The 9,579-nt window shown below is 46.5% G+C and overlaps 1 pseudogene; it reads right to left on the bottom strand.

The window, feature by feature from the left end:
- Nucleotides 1-266: 266 nt before the first annotated feature.
- LOC139018306 (large ribosomal subunit protein eL31-like) lies at nucleotides 267-638 on the bottom strand (annotated as a pseudogene).
- Nucleotides 639-9,579: the final 8,941 nt, after the last annotated feature.

Here is a 9,579-nt window from a genome sequence, read left to right as displayed (position 1 = left end):
TCCCATCACTGCTTGTGTGTGGCTGAGATGCTAAGGCAGACCCATTCCTGGGAGACAGGGAACCCCTTTATCAGCCGACTTTGAGTCAATGACTCTCAATGGGTTGGCTGAACCTTCCTCAGACTGCATGGAAGGCCAGACTACAGTGCTTTCACCTCACTTTCCTTCTGTCTCCTTCAGGGGCCAGACCTGCATTGAGGTCTGACAGCTCTTCCTCGCCTTCCCAGGCCCTTTCCCACAGGCATTTTCTTAATAAAGCTCAGCAATTAGTTCTCATCCACTGTTTGTAGATTTTTTTTGAAAGCGATGACAGGTATATAGGTGACAAATGTATAGAGCTTATTTGATGAATCTTCATCCTCGTTACATTTTCTGGACAACTGCACCTGGCGATAGCATGGGGCATTCCTTATTCCTTTGGCCCAGACAGCTTTGTTGATCCTGGTACCAATGGTGTGCATCTGGAGTCCCCATCTTCATGGCAAATTTCTGGATCTCTGTGAGTGCCCAAGGGCATGCTTCTTGAAACCCACTCCATGGATGTGTTTGTGAATGTTGATGATGTATTCTTTGGTCACTACCTCGTTGATGGCAGAATGGCCCTTCTTCTTCTTGCCACCCTTCTTTGCAGGAGCCATTATGCTGGGCCCAAGTTGGGTCCCCTTTTTAATTGATCATATAGATGAACCCAGCTTCTCTGACTAAGTCTGTCCACAGACACCCTGACAGTGATTCAGCTTTCCGCAGGTGCAGGAACTAGTCTGCTGCATGGAGATGGCCTCAGAGTTAGAGAGGAAGGGTGAAGAGCTGAGTGAAGGTGAAACCCTCTTATCAGGTGATGAGGGAAGAGTATTTACTAGAATATCTGCTCATACATTTATCTCAGAACTAATAAGAGCAAGGAGCATTTTTGTCTGTGTGCCAGTCACTGAGCTAAGAACTTTACTTTCTTTATTTCACTTAATCCTTGCCACAGTCCTGTGAGGCAGATATTATTACCCACGTGTTACACATGCAGAAATTAATTATTGACAAAGGCGCCATAACTGACGTATAAGTGCAGTCAGTTTTTAACCCCAGCCTGTCAGACCCCAGCATCCATGACCTTGGTGAGGGTTATGGCCTGAGGCAGAGGTAGTGGCAGGCTCTGGGGCTATGGAACTAGGAGGAATCTGGAAAGGGAGGCAGCCAGATCCGGCTGGCGACAGCCCACAACCACCTTGTGTATCCAGCTTCCTCTCAAGGACAGGGAAGAAATGGTTCAGGGCATGGGCATTGCTGCCCACAGGAAAGCAGCAGCTTGAAGGAAGGGGGTACAAAGACAGAGGCTGATGGGCCAGGGCAGGGATCTGCTGGAGAACATTCAGCGTCATCCTGAATTAGACCATGAAAGAGCACGTGCTTTCTTATAGCAGTTGTGCTCAGCGGGATGTCCTCTTACATTGCCCAGTGATTAGAGGCGCTGTGCCTCACAGCCCTGCTGGAGGTGAGGAGGGGACTGCTGTGGGGGACCATGGTTCAGGCTCTCCGCTGTTTGTTGGAGGAGGCACTGACCCAGCAGCTTAATGTTGTGTGCTCCTGTGCAAGTGAGGTATCTCTCTGGGCCCCAGTCTCCCGAGCTGTAAGGCATCAGTAATGATAACTCAGGGTGGTTTAACCATGTGTAAGTTAATATAAAAATCTTGTTTAGAAGGTGCCTGGCACCTAGCAAGGTCTCATAATGATAGCATTCTTATCCACAGCCCAGGAAGAAGCAGAGCTGCTGCTCTTGATGGGTACTTGCTATAAAGACTAAAGACAGTACTTACCCTATGCCCATACCTTCTTTGGACCACATTCAAGTATTTGGGATCCCAGTCCAAGTAGACTTGAACTACCTTTCAAGGCTTATAATGGCCTCTTCACTGGGTCTACCCTTCCACGAGTGGACTTCACTACAAGTATGCACATGCCTAGGCTGGAGGGATGGCCAAAGGGTGGCTGTTGAGGGAGTGGAGATGAGCATAGATGGAGCTTGGTGTCCAGGCTGGGACACGAGCCAGATTGTATATACTCATCAGCAGTTCTGGCTGGTGAGGACTCCAAACTGAGCTCCAGGAATAGGAGCTTTGGGCATTCAAGGCCAGCTTTCCCAGGCCACAGGGCCAGGTTCTGCTTCAAAACTTTGCTAGGGAGGCATCTTGGGGGCCTGCCAGTGACCCTAGGCTCTTAAAGTCACTCTTCCAGATTTTAGAAGGCAGCTTGTTAGTTCAGTATTTTGGATTGCAAGAAGTAGAGACTCAATCAGGGTTTCTCAAGCAATGCATTTTTAGTAAGGAGCCTCATGGGATAAGAAAATGAGAAACCCAGCCACAAAGCCAGGCCTTCCAGGAACTCTGGAGAAGCTATGCAAACAGGCTCTGGACAGAGTAGGCCCCAGGATTAGCCAGGTCCGAGGTGCTTCAGACCCCAGGGGTTCCAGGGCTCAGCAGTAGCATTAGGGAAAAGTTACCAAGGCATTTCAGCTCTTTTAAGCATTGGCCTCCCTTCATATCTGTCCATTCCTCTTCCTGCTACCACCTGACTGTCCTGCTCTTTGCTCTGTTTGACTTCTATCTCATGCTTCTACTTGCTCAGAACCTGCTCATGGCGCCTCATGCTCCCTTGACCAGACTCTACCTCATGATCCTTCAGCTTATGTGTTCACTGTTAACTGCCAAGTTCTTTCCATATTGCTCCAAATCATTCATCTTTGTGGAGAAATTACCATTAGTTGGCCCCTGGCTAGTCTATCGATTGGTTGCTACCCCTGGGTCAGAAGCCTGTCAGTCATCTATATTCAGTTGAGAAGATGTTACACAATATAAAACATGACTGCTCACAGGATGTAGGAGGAGATGCAGGAGGTGTGGGAGGACAGCTTCCTGAGACAGGGGCAACGGGCATAGAAGACACTGTAACCGATCAGTCTAGACAGTGAGGAAGAGAATCTGAGGGCCAATGGCCCTTCCGAGGGATCACTGGCTTGATTCCCTGTTCTGCTCTCTCCTCCACAGTCCCCTGGTCTATCATGAGGGCTCTGAATCAGCTTTAGGGAAGCAGGAGTATCCATAAGAAGATTCCTGAGGTGCCCTGGTGATCCACATCTGCTCTGAATCCTGGCCCTTCCCCTCTCCTCCTGGCCTCTCCATTCTCCTCTGAATATAAGCCACCAAGTTTACTTGGCTTCTTTTTTAAATAACAAAATCAACAACACTCCAGGAAGTATTTAATGAGTAGCTTTTTTAATAAACTCTGTTTACTCGGCACTGAAATTTCATTAGAAGCCAGTAGAGAATCAAAGCATGTGACTATTTATCACAATCATGCTTTACTCTTTACTTTCATACACATTATCTTAATTAATCTTATTAACACCATAGTAGAGTCAGTAGAGAAGATATCACCATCACACTCATTTTGTAGATGAAGAAACTGAAGTTCAGAGAGGACCAGTGATCTGCCCAAAGCTCCAAGGGGAGTAATAGTATTCAATACTAGCACTCAGTCCTAGAGCTTGGGTTGTAGTGCTTCCTCTTTCATGGAGCCCTGTAGCATCCCTTGTCCTATAGGATGAAAGTCACTTTATGGCTAGGGCCTTTTCCTGTGTTTCTTGTATCTTTGCACACGTGGTTTTTACTGATAATTTCTATTTTTGGCCCCAAATTTCAAGGAGTATTATCTCTTCTTGGATGGATATGAGGCCTGAGGTGTCTTCTCTTAGTGCTGATTTCCCAAGTGGGGCCATAGCTTCTTCCCAGTGCCCTCGGATGCCCTTTTCTGTCCATGTGCTCCTTAGGCCAGCCCTTCCCTGTCCATGGTCCCGGAGTAGGCTCTACCACATTGGGTCCCTGGCAATTCCTGCCCACCATTCCTCTGCTCATAAGTATTCCTCACTCTCAGGCCCCTGCTTGCCAGGAGCCCTATTCCTAACCTCCAAGGTTACTGAGCTGGCCTAGCCTTACACAGCCAAGCAGCAGGCAGAGCAGGAACCTATCTGAGATTTACACTAAGGATTGAGGTTGGAGCCCCAGGTCCACAGATGACTGTTGCATTATGGGATTTCCTCACCTACTGAACCTTGCAGATCAAGAACCAGACAGAATATCAGCCAGGTTTTAGGAGAGAATACAGAAAAGGCAGTCTACACAAAGTGTGTCTTTAATTGCTTTATGGGATCAGGAGGAGAATATAAAGAAGGAAGCTGAAGCCCAGCCTGCTGTGGAGTGGAAGAAAGTGGGTGGAGAAATTCCCCATTAATCAGAGTCTGGTGGGAAGCCAAAAAAGCTGGGGTTGTAGCTTATTGCTACCGTAATGATGAATGGGATAGAGAGAGCCATGAAGCAAAAGTGTGAGAGCTGTGTGTGTTTGTGGGTGTGTAAGTGTGTGTATGCGTGTGTGTGCATGTGTGTGTGTGTGTGTGTGTGTGCTCCCACTCTCACTGGCAAGCATGTGTGTGTTTTCAAGCAAATGATTGCTGCTTCCTTTGTATTTCTTGAGCAGTAGCTGACATTCCAGACATCCAAATGCTCCTTTTAACTCCTCAAGTGTCTCCTCCATGGCATTTGTGAGAGTAATTAGAGGTTGATGTCTCTCTCACATAACTGTTCAAGGTGAATCTTCCCAGTTGGCAGGAGATTCTGCTCCATTCAGTTACCCAGGGATCCAGGTTCTTTCCATTTTGTTTGCCCAGCATCTTCTAAAGCCGTGGTTCTGAAACTTGGCTATACATTAAGTCCAATATCATTCAACTTTGATAACCACTTTTGTGGGGCATTGTCCTATCTACACGGTTAAAGCCAGATCAAAAACAGGTACACACAGGCTGGAAAATTGCACAGGTAGCTTCCACTGACATTCTATTGGTGAGAATTTGACCATAAAAGATAAACCCTTAATTATCATGCTGTGTGAAAAGTGCTCTGATCCTACTAGAACCCAAAGAAAGGGTGTCTACTAGTAAGTTAGCTGTGGGAAGTCAGAGAAGCCTTCTTAGAGGCCTATGCGTGACTTTGGACTGGCTTGGTTTGTTTTCCTGTTTAATTTCTAGCCTTGATCTCTTCATCCAATAGTTGGAATTAGTAACTGAAATTACCACAGATAGTTGTGGGATTATGAAAGAAAAGTCTTGCAAAGTGCTTAGCACAATGACTACCCAGATTGGACTGAATGACTCTCAGCTGCTCTGTCACTGTTATTTTCCAAGAGAAGCAAGGCCTGTGGTGATTGGGAGCCTTTGTGGAGCTGAGACACAACCAGCCCTGGGGCTGGATTTTAGCTTCTCCCCTTTGGCTAGCTAGTGAATTTGATGTAGGCTACCTGATACGGCTGCCTGGCAAAAGCTGCTGCTGCAGCTGGTGTGTGTGTGTGTGTGTGGTGTGTGTGGTGTGTGTGTGTGTGTGTGTGTGTGTGTCTTGGGGTACAAGAAGTTGTGGGGGTAGCGAAACCCAGCCTTTTAGGAAATTAGGGAACACAGTGTTGCCTGCCTTTGCCCAGAAACTAACAGTAGAGCTTATCTGGCTGGTCTGTTGCCTCTTTGCTTGCCTGGCTTTGAGGAGAGCGTGAACCCTCCCAAAGGGGGATGGGATGGATGGGGGCCTGAGCTGCCCTCAGTTCTGCAGCAGACACAGCTGAAGTCAGATGACATTTTCCAGCTCTGGCTTCATTTCCGATAAGATTCCGTGCTGGATGTCTACCGAATCTTCTCTCTCTCTCTCTCTCTCTCTCTCTCTCTCTCCCCCAGACAATAGTGCCTCTGTGTTTCTTAAGATATGCCTGTGTGGCTGTTCTCTCCTTACTTTTCAGTTCTAGGATCTATCTAGGATCTTTCTCCACTGAAATGAAAATTTTAAAAATCAAGATCACATATGACCTGAAGAAGTGAAAGGCTCAGGTAAATAGGAGCAGAATTCAGGGATCATTGAACTTTAAGGGTGGAAACAGGAACCCTGGGAACCCCTCAGAACCTGGGCAGAATCACAGAGCAGACCCACCCTTCGGAGTAGATAGAAATGTCTATGGAAGGGTCTACGGGTGTCAATTCCTAGAGGAGCAGCCGAAAGAATACAGAGCACCGTAGGTCACACTGCCAGGCCAGGGTGCTGCTCCCAGGTCCAGACAGACCTAGTTAGGCTGTTCTTTTTCTTGGTCTTGAAATACCTGCAGAGGCAGTGAGAGGCCCCAGCTCCTCAGACCCTGCTATAGCCTCTGACAGATAAGATGCTTTCTCTTCTCTCTTCTTTCTTCTTTCTCCCCAACAGAAGTGCCTGCATAACTCTAATTGTCATTGTGCTGGTAATAGCCACAGATGCATTAGCAGCTTCCTCTCCTCGGCTCTCTCCCTCTCTCCAGCACCTGTCTGTCAGCCCCTTTCAGAGATTTGTCTTCAAAGATTCACAAACCAAAGGAGAAGAGATTTGGGGGTGGGGTGCGGAGAGAGATAGTTCATCTCCTTCTGTCACCGCACTCTCAAACCAAATGAAGCAATATCAATTGTGTTTCCTCTCACCATCTGTGGTCTCAGCAGTGAGTGCTGCAAGGAGGGAAAGCAAAGGAGAAAGGCAGAAGGGATGAGGCTTGGCAAGAGCAAGGCTGAGCTGGGCAAGGGCCACCTGTGTGCCTGCTGTGAGCTTCTCATTTAAGCACAATCAGGACAATCTTCCCAGATTTTCCAGCTGAGGGATCACATCTTCCTTGTGAAATGACCTTTGTGAGAAATTTCTGTTTGATGGGGAGGGAGTTGTGTATAAAGACGTGAGACCTCATGGAGCTTAGTCTGATGGGGAAGGCGAGGTTTGACCATGGACGTGAAAGGCAAGTGCCCAGTTTTATGGCATCATGGCGTGGAGGGGCTACACCAGGCAAAGGGTCAGAGGATTGTCCCCAAAGGAAGTGACAACCAAGCTAAGGCTTGAGGATGAGACCAAAGGAAGCCCACCAGGTAGAAGCACACGTTTGAAAAGCCACCTGAATGCATTGGGATGGGCTTGGCTGGCAGACTGGAGGTGAGAGGACAGGTAGGGGTTATCACAACAATCTAGGCAAGAGATGATCATGACCTGGAGCAGAGGGTTGGCCATGGGCTAGAGAGAAGACAGAAAGGTAAGAGGCTATTGCAAAGTTGAACTATTAGGACTTGGTGAGTGTCGCTATTCAGGGTAAGAGAGGGATGCCCGAATTTATGGCTTGGACAACTGTGTAGATAGAAGTGTCATTCTTTGAGTCAAAGGTTACACTGTGGGGAAGGTTTGGGCCTGAGAACAGTTGCAGGTCATAGACAAAGCTTTCAGTTTGGACCACACTAAGACTAAGGCCAACCTAATGGAGTTAGTCAGTAGGCAGTTAGGTGAACACAAGGCAGACACAGGGTCAGTTCATGTGTACCTGGGAATTTGTAATGCTGGTCTAGATTTCTCTTGCCTGTCCCTGACATCCCAAGTCAGATCAGGTGCCTCTCCTGGCATTCTCAGACCTTCCTCATTCCCCTGCCATAGGCCCGCCTCATGTGCTGGAAAACTGGGAGTTTGGGTTTGATGTCTGTTTCCCGTTCTAGATTGTAAGCTCTCCTGGAGGCAAGGATCATGTCTGTCTTGTTTACTGTATCCCCATCACCTGTCATATCAGGTTCTTACTAATGAGTTTCTGCATGAACAAATGTGTGAATGAATGATCTTGTCAATGGGTGTACATCTCAGAGGGACAGAAATTATGTTGAAGCTACCATCATCCTATCTCTACCCTGCACATCTTAAAGAGTGTTCTAACTAGTCTCTGTCTCCATTCCTACCAGTCTTCAATCTATTTTCTACTCAGCAGTCAAAGAGATATTTTTAAAATAAATGGGGTTATGTGACTCCCGTACTCAGAACTCTTCAAGGCTTTTCTCAGCCTTGAGAATCAAAACAAAACTCCTTCACAAAGCACACCAGGTTCTGCACACTCTGGCTCCTACCCAGCTCTGCAATCTTGGGCCAGGCCACCTCTCCCTCGCTCACCTGTCTCCCACTATTTGCACACACTCTTCTCTCTGCCTGTAAACAAGCTCCCTCTCTCTTTGCTAGGTTCATCTTTTAGGTCTTTGCTGGTCTCACATTCTAAATTAGACACGCTCATCCTGTTTTTCAGTCCTGGTCCTCTGTTCTTTTCCTTCATTGACCATCAGAGAGGTGAATATAGCTATGTCAGTTTACTTGTTTAAAGTCAGTTTCTCTGAGGGCATGAGTCGGGGGTGGGGGGCAATGGCAGGATAAGGACACATATGTAATACCTTAATCAATAAAGAAAAAAATAAGAAAATAAAAAAAAAATAAAGTCAGTTTCTCTCCTGCACTGCTAGCTCCCTGCTGACCTGACATCCATGAGAGTGTCTGGCTCATACCCACTAAGTTGTTCACAGGATGAATGGATGAATGAATGAATGTACATGTCAGTTTGAGTGTAGAGAGGGAAAGTGCCCAGGATAGTTGTGTTGTACTAGGGAGACAGAGGCCTTATCAGTTCAGGTACATTAAGGAGTCAGAGACCTTTCCATCACCCATTCAGTCCTGCAGTCAAACTTAATACACTTGAACCTTCATGAAGTGCCTTCCATGTGCTTGGGGCTGTGCTAGACAGTGGTGACCCAACAGGGAAAAAGCACAAGAGGTCCCTGATCCTGAAGTTTACATTCTAATGTCTAGAGGAGGAGGAAAGATAATAAACAAGCAAGCAAAATTGTTGAAGGTTTGGGTTAACATGCAGAAGAAAACAATGGGGGGCGGGGCCGAAGAAGGTTGGCTCAGGAGTGTTGGGGTTGGAGCCTTGCGGGCTGAGGCGTTGGGGGACTGTGCTGAATGAGCTTGGGAAGCTGCTCTCTCTTCTGCTCTTGGCCCCTCCTCTCAGCCTGGATCTGACAGAACCCCCATGGGATAACATGTGGACAGAAGGTGGAGCACTGTTGACTCTGGAATAGGGGCCTCCAACAGATTTATTCATGGGGCACCCTAAAAAAATGAGAACACTGTACTGCTCCCTTGCATATTTTTAAGTTGACATCTAAACCTTTTCTGTAAGTTTAAATAATTTTATAAGATGTATTTTCAGGTTATTATAAATATTGCTGTTTTATAATAAAATGGCTACACTTTCAAAGGTGTCAGAAGGAAACTAGGTCCCATAACATTTGATACTCACCCTCATCTACTGGAAACAGCAACGCCAGAAAGTCAAGCCTCCCTAACAGGCAGGGATTTCCCCTGATTTCCTTTTCTCCCCAAGCTCCAGGTCACTTCCTCAGAGAATTTTTTTAATATTAAATATCCTTATGCTTTAAAGACTTTCATTGATTATCTTATCATATATACAGGGTATCCCTCCCAAAATATATACACACTTTCAATGATTATAAAGGCATTTTTATTAACATACAGTTCATTTAAAAATTTAAAAGAATCTACAGAAATAAATAATTTTTGTCGTCATTGCCAGTTTTCAAACTGGTGACCGCTTCTGGCCCAGGCCTGCTGATAACTTGAAGCAATGGAACCACAAACATCAATTTGTGTGCCTTCAATTTGTTGACTG

This window comes from Myotis yumanensis, unplaced genomic scaffold, assembly GCF_028538775.1.
Source record: "Myotis yumanensis isolate MYYU_CA2020_CCGP unplaced genomic scaffold, mMyoYum1.0.hap1 SCAF_10, whole genome shotgun sequence".
Classification (NCBI taxonomy): Eukaryota; Metazoa; Chordata; class Mammalia; order Chiroptera; family Vespertilionidae; genus Myotis; species Myotis yumanensis.
This window is presented reverse-complemented; position numbering and strand designations above follow the sequence as displayed.